Below are 13,243 nucleotides of genomic sequence, written 5' to 3' on the forward strand. Positions count from 1 at the left end.
ACCTCTTACTTTAATGTCAACAACATTAAATGCCCCTTCCTCAACATTAATTCATTACTCTTTGTTCTGAAATGTATGTATTGTCATACTATATGATGATCGTTTCCTTAATAGGTCAAAAACAGATTTTAAAATATCTGATTTCTCAATGTACAATTGTGGTGAGTTAATCCAAAAACAATCTAAAATAAAAAAATCAAGAAAAAGAGAAAATACCTCCGAATAATATATTAACATCATATATATTTTCATGCATACTGCCTAATATTTCATAGGCATATTTGAATCAATTAAAGGCTTTGTAATATGGAATTATTTAAGAGACTCCAGAATGCGAACTATAGTTTAGAATCTGAGTTAAATTATTTGACCCCGTTGTGGTCATATAAAAAAAATCTATCAATTTCTATTTCTTTCATAATAACTATGGATTTTTGCTCCTTTCAGTACAATTTTCAATGCTTACAAAGGGATAATTAGAATAACGTAGGTATATATAGAAGATGACGATAGTCAGTCAAAAAATACAAAATTTAATCTCGACTCCATTATGTGCGTTTTGTCAAAATCGATTTGTCTTTCCCAGCACTCGGTACAATGCATCAAATTGAAAATTCTAGCAAACCCGATACCATTAAGTTCTAACCTTGTATACCTAGATTTAAAATTTTTGTTTATGAATTCTACACTGTTTTGTAGACTTGTGATATTTTACTTATAACTTTTAAAATATATTAACTATAATTACCAATTTTGGAGTACTTAACATCCATTCACTGCTATATATGTTTACTTAATAACTTTATAACTGGTTTGTTGTCATTGCAAATTTATCAATATATTACAAGTCTACTTAATAATATTTCTTTTAAAACGTGTATTCTTATTTTCTTGACTTCTGGCAACTATTCTTTAGTAATAAAACTTAATTGTACGTTATAGAAAAGAAAATAAATTTTGAGTACTATAAATGTATTAATTTAATAGTGGTATGAAAAGAAAAAATTGTTCCAATGTTTAGTTACAAAAAATAATAATATTTAATAGACTTAAGCATGGGTACATGTTAAAGTAAAGAAACGAGAATTACATAAATATTATAAAAAAAATAATAAACTTTTTACTCAAAAACCTCAAAATATTGTACTAAATCTTCAAATTTGGCAATAACTTAGTACACAAAAACATCAGAAACATATTAATTGTATACGGCTATAAAGTTGGATTGGTACTACAGCGAACACTCAAAATACGTCGCTACTTTATATAACTATTAATGTACTTACTCAATTATAAATGGAACATACAAAAATATATATTATGGGTTTCAGTAATGCACAATAATGTCAAATTACAAAAATATAGGGTTTTCCATAAAGAGGGGTTATTTTGATATTCAAAGAAAAATTGCATTTTTTGAGATAAATAATCGGATGTTTATTGCAATATAAAGAGAACGGTATGCACATTTATAATAGAAAATAATATCAGCCAAATTTGTTCCACAGCTTTGCTTACAGGACTGTATCCTTTTTATGAAATTTTACATCACCAATTCGCAGCTGACCACGTCAACAAGCAAAGCTGTCGCATTTAGGTCTTGGTAAACCCAAGATTTATTGTTGAAAAGCCTCTCCACCTCAACGTGTAACTGTTTGGTGCAGTTTATGGTCCGGTGGCGTCATTGGACATTACTTTTTCGAAAATGAGGGTGGAGCAACAGTTACTGCGAATAGATTCCGCCATCAAGAGATAAATAACGATTATTTATGGCCGGAATTCGATGGTGTTGATCTAAACAACGTTTACTTTCAACAAGATGACGCTAGGTGCCGCACAAGCAATGAAACCATCGTTTTTTTAAGGTAAAAGTTTTCAGATCGTGTTATCTCTCGAAAATGTGACTGCAATTGGCTACAAACATCTTCTGATTTAACAACTTGGAAGCTTTAACTTTGGAGCCACGTGAATGATAAGGTCTATGCCAACCTCCCAGCTCAAAGATGGCATTCGTGAAGCTATTGAGGCCATAAAGCAGCCTCTTTGCAATTTGGTGATGGAAAGTTTCATAAAATGTAGTTGGATGTTGATACCTCGCTGGAGTACTCATACATTGACAACTTTGAGGTTTTCTGCATGGGTGTTCCAATCATAAAAGCCAGTTACTTCCATTTTCTTAACAATGTAAGGCTTCTGTTTCCTTCGAGCTGTGCGTACCATAGAAGCCAGTTCAGAATGCAGCTATATGTCTGTGTCTTTGAGGCCTCGTACGATAGTAGAATAGGACTGACCATGGTGGGCTTCAAAAAAGAAGGGTCGACAGTGTAGACATGTACCGCCTGCTGAACAAAGTAGTACAACATTGCAGGCAATTGTGTTCATATTTTGTCCTGGAAACCCGTCGCAGAACAAGGCGAATGCTTTTCATTCCAGCTTCATCCTCATGTTTCAGCCAGTTGTCGATTACCCTACTAAGTTCATTGGCTCTCCGGTGAGCTATAACTTTGCATCAAAGATAGCAGTTGCCTTCTTTCGAATTATGTTCATATTTAGTTTTATTCAAACAGGATAGCCGACGTTTATAGAAAATTTCTCGGTGGTTGGATTGAGGAAGATATATAAATGGCTAGAGATCGACTGTTCCTACGATGTATGAGGAGTCTTCCATGGATTGATGTTTGGATACTTCCTTCAGTACTCTAGAAGCATTTTTTTTCTTCTTGGTGACTGTTGAAGAGTTTTGGCACTGAAATATTTTGCTCTTCATTTGCGTCGTTCTAGTATGCACATATCGGACACATGTCCTTTTTGAGGAGGGGAAATGACAAGTTATTTCCCTGAAGTACCTTTCGGTAGAGGCTTAGATAACCCTAATATCTTTCAGATTTTTATATTGAGAGTATGTGCTCTATAATGAGATATGAATGGATATACTGACGAGTGGTCGATTGCCGACAGAAGTGGGATTCTACGTGAGGAAACATATCAATGTAATCAATTGCCGAAGAGTAACATCTTTTTCATTTTGTGAAGCAGGTCTATGACGTTGGTCGGTTTTACCGATTTGACTTTAGTCAGCATGTGATGGACATATTGAATGGAAAACATAAATGAATCAAGAAATAGTTGTCTACAGACGTTTACCTTTAAATTATAAAGGGGAACACCAAATTTTCACCAATGAAATTAAGTCCAGAATAAAATTTATCTTTAACCGCAAAATCCAAAACTGATCTCAGTTTTTCTCTGAGTTGTCAAGTTTCAGAAATATTTGAGATTATAGTAATTCGAGACTATTACCGTTCAGAGACATTTTTCATCATTGAAACAATCACCAAATTGAGGTACGATGAATATAACTTATGTAAAAAGGTATTTTAATAATAAAAGTGTTTGCATTGATTCTGTATCTTCTTCTGAACTCAACATATTTCCATTTTTAGGGCTGAAATGATAAAAAAACGACACTCCTCTTTAGACCATTATAACTTATTCATTATTTATAGTGATAAATAGTAACATAGCTCATATCATATAAAAATATTCCATCTTTTATTTAAAAATAAGGATCTCAAAGAACTTTAGTTCCATTTTATATTTTTGGAGTGATCCCATTTTTTAGAGGGGTATACAAGCAAATATGGAACATTATCTTATATTGTTTGCGATTTCAATGTGCTCATAATGAAATATCATAACATAATACCGCGATTCGCACAAAGTTCAAATCAAATACTGGGCCGTGCAGAATTATTTACTGATTTTTGTTCAGAACATATCGCGGACAATAATGACATTTGAATGACTTGAGAAACAATTTATTCATACATTTTTAGAATAATAAAATAGCTTGTGATCAAATTTAATCAATGTAGCCACCATTTGACTCAATGACACTGGTCAGGTGACGTCTGAAGCTGCCACAGACTTGCTGGATGTAATCGGCGTCCATAGAGGCCCAGGCCTTGTTGGCAGCAGCCTTTAAGGCATTTATGTTCTCGTGTCGTTTTTTTCAGGGCTTAGTCTCCACGTGCGCCTAGATAGAGAAGTCTAGTGGGTTCAGATCTGGGCTCTGAGGGGGCCAGTAGTCCTTGGGCCAAAAGTTCATGTTGTCCTTGAGCCACTCCTGAGCTTTCTTGGAAGCGTGGGCGGGTGCTCCATCTTGTTGAAAACCCCAAGGAGAGTTGCCGACTATGGATTTGATCCACGGAAGGACCTTGGCTTCATGGCCTTCCCGTTGGAGGCCACGAGGCCCAACATCATCACCGAAGCAGGGTGCTTTGTTGTTGCCACATAGTCGTGCTTATCTTGCACATCTCCAAAGCTCACAACACGTTCATTTTGCCTGTTGAAAACAGGATCGACCGTAAAAGTTTTATCATCTGAAAAAATGATGATGCGTCCAGATGAGCTCTTGATATCATTCAAGATTTTCTGGCACGCTCAAGTCTGACTTCTCGCTGACGTTCAGTTAGCAGAGGGCGTTCAGTACGCCTCAGGGAGTTTCTTCCAGCCCTTTTCAAGGCTCTTGAAACAGTTGATCTCGACGTTCCTATCTTTCTGGACATGTCGGCAATGGACCTGTTGGGAGTCCTCTTGAACACTGCCTTTACTTGCCTTGTTGAGACAATGGGTTTCCTGCCAGCCCCAGGGGAATGCTTGAGATCACCCTCAGCCTCCAATGGCTTGGAAACGTTGTAAATTGTATTCAACGAGGCCCCAACCAGTTCCTTAATGTTGTTATGAGGCACTCCCGCTCGGAGGAGGGCTGCAATTTCGATCCTCTTTGTTTCCTGATTGGACGTGGTCTCACGTGTGGAAGTTGTTACGCTCTCACAGGAAGGATTTTTGTTTATTTTAACAGTAACAATACGAAACAATCAGATTGGTTGCCACCAAACCTCTTAAAAAGTATATTTACATCATCGGTAAATAATTTTGAAAGTCATTGTTACAATATATCTTGCGATTGTTTTGTTTAAACCTGCAGGAACAGGATACTTTTTTGTTCTAGAAGCGTAGATAATCATGAGTGTCTTCAAAGCTACGGTTTCGACTTTAAAGTCATTCTTTTCTCTCAATTTAAGAGCAATGAGCCAGTCTGACGCCTTTATATTTATGTTAAACCAGTAGATAATTATATTCTCAACCATCAACAATGAAGGCCCCACTCGATCAAAGAAATCAAATTGTACGATTATTAATTATTAATGGAGGGAGTACTTAAGTACTGGATTGTGAATTATCTTTTAAACGGCAAAAATAAATAAGAAAATAAGGTGTTACAATTTTTTATTCAATGATAAATTGGATGATCTTCTCCACTCATTTTTTTTTTGCGTACATCTTTTGAGCGATCCTCTTTTCAGCACGGATCATTTCAGCTTGCTTCTATTTGGTGCAGTATCATATATATATATTATATTAGAATGATCTTTAATCAAAATTAAGGATCAAATCATTACTAAATAGTCGAATAACAACAATAAATACCAACATGTCGATGCTAAGCAGTAATCATTTTTTCATTTCTATATTTGATGGACATACGACCCATTTTGTTTACTTCGTGTAAGCAGGTTGTCGGTTTTAAGCCTTGAAATAGAGTCTCATTTTATGCCGGAGGAGTCTGACTCCTCAAGGAACGTAATGCCCAATGGGGGATTATCTCTTAGTGGCTCGAAGAAAGAGGTTAGGAACTACTTATCACTGGTCCTAAACATCGTGTTGGAAAAGCAGAAGAAGCTCTCGCTCTTTCAATGTGCTGAGACTGAAGTTTACTCTCCCATAACGGCTTAAGAGGAGAAATGGAGTGCGAGGTACGATAATGGAAAGTTATTTGATCGAGGGGAGATCCTGTTCTAGAGATTAAAAACTGGCGTGCACGTTTTGGCAGGACTATGGAAGGAAGCTGAGGATTTCGAAGATCAGACCCTACTTAAAATGAAAATAGGGGGGGGGGAGTGCCGTTTGTTCTGTATTAACCTCAGTGGAATGCCATAGCGAATATCCCCTCATAACCAAGAATTGTAACTCATCAATTAAGCAATATTATATATTTATGGTTTTTATATCGAGCTTCCTCGTTTGAATGCGTTAAATCGCTTAGTATGGTGTTAAAGAGATGATGCGGAGAAGGGTTGATGGTCAACTCCGTGGACTAAGAAGATTCTTGACGTCTTCTACTATTATATCTGATTTTAGTTGATCTATTTTGTATTAGAATAAACTCCTATATTATATAGTAAACTTCTTGTATTCCACCTCTAAGGGATTTTACGGGTCAAAGATGAGACACCGTACTTCATTATTTAACTCTATTCTTAAACTATCCTTCACTAAACTCTTAACTTTCTGCAATCAACTATATCATTCAGTTTTTACATCTCCATAATGCACTTAGGTATATCATACTTAAACACAACAAGATTTTTTTCCTAATTCTGACACTTCTAGGATTTTGTGTTTGATGCAATATGTTTGAAAAATGGATACTTAGGAACTTTTTGAATTCATTTAGGTCCAGTATAAGCGAATGCTTTGTAAGAAAGATCCACCTTACATCTAACTTCGTTTTTTTTTCAATGCTAGTAATACAACGGCAATTTTGATAAATTCAAACGGACTATATTGCCATTTTCTAACTAAAATAGGAACAAAATATGGAATATTTTGACTAGATTTTGGAAATTAAGTAACGTTAAATAGATAAAACTATAGTTTAGGTCATCAATATTGTATTAATGTATTCATTTATGCAAGAAAGTCAACATAATTAATTTTGATGGAGATAAAAAGAGCTATGAGGAAAAGAAGCACACTGAAAAGAAGCTTAAAAATTCCTTAACTTCGGGAGGGCTACAGTCCCTCCACCCACTCCCTTGGTACGCTCATGATAACTATTTGTCTTGACAGACTCCTCATAAGAACCCACGAAGCGAAGGATAAGTTCGACATGGAACGCGTATCGTTTGAGTAACTGAGTGAATAGAAAACGACAAACCTAATCTCATTTTTTTTTTTTACGTGGGTATCTTTGATTTCAAAATGTTTATCAATCTGTTTTTTAGTCTCCTGAGACGTGGGATGTCTATCATAAATCAACTAATGATATTCTTTTTCTGTACATTTTTTGAAAAAAAACACTCCACTTCCTGTATTCAAATGAATGCCAAACAGAAATAAATAGACCGATCTGGCTGAAAATTGGTGTGTGTTCATCCAAGACATGCTGCTAAATAAATATAACCTAGATACGCGCCTGTAGTTTCATAGCTTGGACTTTGCACGGACTTTTTAAACGATCTTCGTATATATTTAACATAACTAAGCATCCACGAATAAGTAGTAATTAATGTATGAATGTCTTTTAGTAGGAGGAGCCTGTTGTTAATTCATGAAAATATGGAAATTAAATTTTAAACACACTTTTCGGATGCAAAAGTATCTAAAAATGCTAACTATTTTTGAGCCTAATTTAAAGTAATTTATATTAAGCCACTCATAATTAAATTTAAGAGGGAGCTCTGGTACTTATTTGATTAGATTTGGAGGTCAGTACAGTGGTTCTGATCGTTTGAGTATCCAAAGTGGTTGTTTTTTTTTGGCTATCACTGTTTTTCTTCAAAATGAAGATACATATACGGGAAAGGAACTTTAATCAAACTTTAAAATTGAAACTTCTGAAATTCAGCAACATAACTTTAAAATTGAAACTTCTGAAATTCAGCAACATAACTTTAAAATTGAAACTTCTGAAATTCAGCAACATGTAAACTTTAAAATTGAAACTTCTGAATCCATGTATAATTATAGAATGTAGTTAAAGAAAAGTATTTTTCACATTGCTCCAGAGGTCAAATAACGCCATTTGAAGACTTAAACTTTACTAACATAACTTCTTTATTAAAATACAACAAAAGATCGAATTAACAGGTCATCATAAAAAAGGAAAAATAGTACACACACTAAAATAAAAATTTAGAAGAACAACTTGACCTTTTACCATTTATATGACCTTAAAAATGTACTTTATAAATTTAAAATGTTATGTAACTATTGCTTTGAGGATTAAGCGGCTTTAATGATCACGACATTTGGGAGTTTCTTCTCTCTCATTATTTTTAAAATAGATGGAAAAAATAAGCATCCATGGGTGGAAAATAATTTTTCAGGGTAGGGGTTTTTTTTGGGCAGAAATTAAAAATTATTTTTTCTATGGGGGTGTACTTAAAAAATGGTTTTGCATGAATTTTATTTTATACCCATTACTTTTAGTTGAAAGAGAAAAGATTTTTTTTTTTTTTTATAGCATGGATGACATAAAAACAAACAGCCTCAAACGCAGAAGCAAAATACATGTAGGTAGAAGACATACATTATATAGATAAACTGCTCTTATCTATCCTTCTTCTTACAAATCAGCGGGAATAATAATCCCCTTTGGGATTTGCATTAAAAGACAAATGAATATAAAGAGAGGAAGAAGCCCTAATCTTTTTAGCAATAATAATAACAATAACTTATGAAATGGTAGCTTATGGCAATTTGGTATTCCTAAACAAAATTTTATTCAAGCCGAAAGTCATTTTTAAACGTGGGTAGTGAAATATATAGCCTCATTTTATTATTTTGATGATTTTCCTAGCAAAATACTTTTAAAAACTTTTTATTTTGTAGCAAAACACTTTAAGAGAGACATTCCATATAAAATAAACAAAGACCCATACTTGAAACGCGTGAGCGCAGTGTGTTGTCCTGCTTACAGGAGTCCTTGGTACAATGTACATGTACAAAAATGTAAATCTGGTGTGTTTTTTCTTAGCTGGCCCGTTAATTTGTAATCGATAGTATAAATAAGTAATTTTCTATTCCTTAGAAGTTGTCATTTTTATTTAATTCCTGAGTAGTGAACATCCTTTCCTAAATAGATTCAATTATATTCAAACCCTGTTTCGTGTGTGGTCATAACAGACGGAGCGGAACCCTGAGGATTTGTTGCGAAGTTATAATTGTAAGTACTTGACTCAGAGTAGAATTAGGGATTGCCATTGGAGTAATTCTAAAAAATGTCCTTCTTTATATCCCTTTCTCTTTCCCTTATTGTGACAGCTGATTGTAGCTCATCTAAAGAAACGTCATGAACATTATCCTTTCTCTCCTCCAAAACATTTTTCAAATTGTTAGGGATACCATGTTGATTTTCAATTTTTTTTTGAACATCCGATTCCACACTGGATTTTTACCTTCGTACATGTATAGCAAATGGTACTGTTTCTGTTTGTTATTGATCTCTTATCTATATCATAATTCATGTACATTTTCAGTATACGTTCAGCTTTGAGTTAAATATAAACACTTATACATGATTTTTTTTTTCTTTTTTGTGAGTGAACGCTTTAAAGACAAGGAAGGTGCTCGTCATTCATCCCAACACATTATTTTTTTTTTTTACAAACTCTATTTATAATAATTAAAGAATAATAAATATTATTCTTTCATTCTTCATATCAGTTGATTTAAGTATTGAGTAACTACGTGTGAGTTTGCTCATGGAAAACGGAAAGCATTTTTACCAAATGCTAGTAAATTAATACAACAGAGATTTGAAAGTGATACATACTTAAATATAATTATTTCAAAAATATGTGTAATGACTTATACATGAATAATGATTAAGGTGATTTAATTGCCGGATGTATTGAAGTAAACTTTGTATGTCGGTCTATTTGTCTGCCAAAACTCATTTTTAGTGTTCACTGTATATATTAGAACTGCGTGACTATTTGATCTAAAAAATAAAAATGTAGCAACTAGCGTCTGTTGCTAAAGCTTGTTCGTCATATTTAAACAAAAAGTTAGAATAAATAATGATGGTCAAGTATACATTGGATAGTAGACTTGATAGTAAAAAGGGTTTATTTATCTTAATGAAAGACAGAAGTACAAAAATATTGTTTAAGAATAAGTCTTTGAAGAGTTTATTTTTTAGTTATTTGAATTTTAATAAAAATACTTTTTTATTTTTCTTTAAAATAATTCTAATTTTTAAATACATGCTTAAATTAAAACTGGACCATAGTTATTCATAGATGTAAACTAAGTAACCATTTTTCAATTAACAATATAATATGGTAAGTGGGAGAACAAACTTGAAATAACTCTGTCTTACAATTTAACAAATAATTCCGAATAATGCCGGTTACTCCCAATAGTGTGTTATAATGCTCTCTGAAAGAACCATCAACCACTGTATTAATGATTTAAAAATGAATTTTTACTTGTTTTTTTTTCTTTTTGCATGTAGACAAATAAAAAAAAAATACAAAACCTCACCACCAGACAGTTCAGTTACTTTAGACTCCCATTATAAATCAAAATGCATCCTTGATTATTATCTTTTATCAGAAATGAAGTAAATATATGCATACAATAACTTATTGAAAAACATTATATTGTAATAATATGTATGTACTTACTTACCTATATGAAATGGACAGAAAAGAGGGCTTTCTACATAAAGTTAAAAAAATCATTTTTCTTTTGTTGGCTTTCATTTTTTTTCATAAATAATGATTTATCATTTACCTAAACAGGGTTGATCTTATCAAGTGGTACACATTTTTTTTTTTTTTTTTCAATATTTCAAGAGTAAAATTTAAACAAGAGGGAACAAAATTATCTGAAAATTACGCTTGTAAAACTTTTCTTCATTGTGAGCCCTCAACTCTAATAGATGCCTCAATAAGATGCCTAAATCCCTTGTAGACCCTGATTATATTATAAGTACTGTATTTTACGTAGTATAAATAGTCGGTTATTTTGTAAATAAATTAGAGTAGGGTTTTGTATTAATAAGACAGATGTTCCTGTAAAAGTGTTTTACTCCTCCACGCATTCCTTCATCTCATTTATCTCTCCGGTCGTCCTGGATTCATTGGTTAAAACAATTGGAACCTCTTAACTTTCGTCAAGACACAACATTGGCGACGAGGATGGGATCAGGATCACGTGACCTCCCTGCTGTGGGATCGTCGGCGAAGCTAGCCCTGTTGGAGTTGGGTAGCCCTTTTTCGTCGATAGGGAGAACGCTCGTTCGTCTGCAGAAGGCGGAGCAATATGGACTGTGCCTCAGTTGGGCCTCGTGGAGGAAGGAAGAGAACCTTGGTCACTTACAAGAAGTGAAGTGTGTGTCCAAGTCAGGGACCACATAATTAAAAGTGAATTTAGTCCTATGCAGTTTTGGTTCTCTGCTGTTCCTACTCTCCCGTTCACATCATTGGATAATGGATGTGCAACGGTCTCTCCTATGGATCATCCCGAGTTGGATGAGGGTATATCGAGCAAGATGTCTCCCAGGGACGAGCAAGGTGCTCGTGTCCCTAAACCTCTATAAGGGTGAAGGTTATGTCTCCCAGGGACGAGCAGGGTGCTCGTGTCTCTAAAACCTCGTTAAGGGTGAAGGTTATTTCTCCCAGGGACGAGCAGGGTGCTCGGGTCCTTAAAACCTCTATGAGGAGTATTGTTCTCCTTTCTCCGGTGCGCGTGGCACTGCACGTCTATGGAGATAAAAATTTGATGTACAAGAACGAATGGCTTGTCTGCGCCTGGACATGGATGGAGCGGATCTATAAGCTGCTATTCATGGAGCGGAACCTGTGTAAGCACCGTCATGGATTTGGTGCTTGGGGGGTGATGTAATGTATTTCATATTTCCTTTCCCCTTGTTTTTATCTTCTTGTATTTTCTTTTATGTATTATAAGTACTGTATTTTACGTAGTATAAATAGTCGGTTATTTTGTAAATAAATTAGAGTATGGTTTTATATTATAAAGAATAATCTTATATTATAAAGAATACATGATCTTATAATAAGTGTAGTCTTATTCCTCCACGCCATTTCTTCTTCTCATTTGTCTCTCGGTCATCCTGGATCTCTCCAACTATAAATAAGTTTGTGTCTCTCCCTCGTCAAGACACAACACTTGTTATCCTTCTCCGTAATTTTGCACTAATATCACTCCGGATGGGATATAAAAAATGTGTACCATTTAAAAACATCAACCCGGTACTTACTTGCAGTGGTGTCACTAGCCACTTTTTGGAGGGCTTGAACTTCTCTCCCCCTCCCCTCTCATAAAAAAAATGTTGTCTTACGTTATATATATTTATGGTTTTATCACTTATGGGATCCAAAATGGTGAACCAGATCACTCTTAAATTTATCAAGTATGCGTAAAAAATAAGCCAGCGTATTCCTATGTTATTTTTGAGGCTTTTGAGGTCATTTAAAGGTTGTTTTTGACTTTAAAAAAAAAAATCCTTTCCTTCTCTCTTTCTATATCCCCCTTTTCTTCTCCTTTGTCTCTTTCTAGATCCCCCTCTCTGTTCATTTATTCCATCTTCATTCTTTGTTTATATTACCCTCTATTTAGAAGTTGAAACGCAAGTATCCTCTGTTAATATAATTATAAAATAAACCTGTTCATATAAGTCATTATAAAACAGTAAGTCTCTGCTTAGATATAAGAATATGTACCACCGGCACCAGAATCTATTTTCATATGAAGGGGGCTAGTTATATAATGGTGACGTCATCAGGGACGCTTGTATGTTTTTAGGGAGGGGACTGGGCCATGGAGCTCTTTTAAATACTTTGACTGAAAACTTTTTTTTTTAAATTCCAAATTTGACAAATATATTTTATTAAAAGAGTCAAAAACTTTTTTCTTTAGTTTAAGGTTTAAAATTTTTCAGAAGAGAACTACATTTGAACGCCGTGCCCGTTCATTTGAGCAACATTTATTTCAGTGAGGGTCATCTAAGCAACATTCATTTGAGCAAGTATTCATTTGAGTAAGCTTCATTTGAGAAACGTTCATTTCAGCGACATTTTCATAAAATATTATGTAATAAATTTCGTCATTATTGAACGTGATCACTCATCACCCACCAGAGTGGTGTTCAAAATCAAATGGGAGAAGTCTCGAAGGAGCAACTGAGACTCTTATCGGATTCCGTGTCAACTCCGTAAGCTTATATAGAGGGATGAATTTACAAAACATATTGAGTGGGATGGCGTTCAAACACTTCCTTCGATGGGTCTTCTAGTAGTAGGATCTTTAAAAAAAGGATGTGTATTTTCCGATCATTTTCGTTGTCCAATGTTATGACAGTAAACCTTTGATTTATGAGCCATTTTTGACTTGATTCAAAACTATAATACTTATAATTACTTCTTTT

The sequence above is a fragment of the Lepeophtheirus salmonis genome, chromosome 1, assembly GCF_016086655.4.
Source record: "Lepeophtheirus salmonis chromosome 1, UVic_Lsal_1.4, whole genome shotgun sequence".
NCBI classification, from domain to species: domain Eukaryota; kingdom Metazoa; phylum Arthropoda; class Copepoda; order Siphonostomatoida; family Caligidae; genus Lepeophtheirus; species Lepeophtheirus salmonis.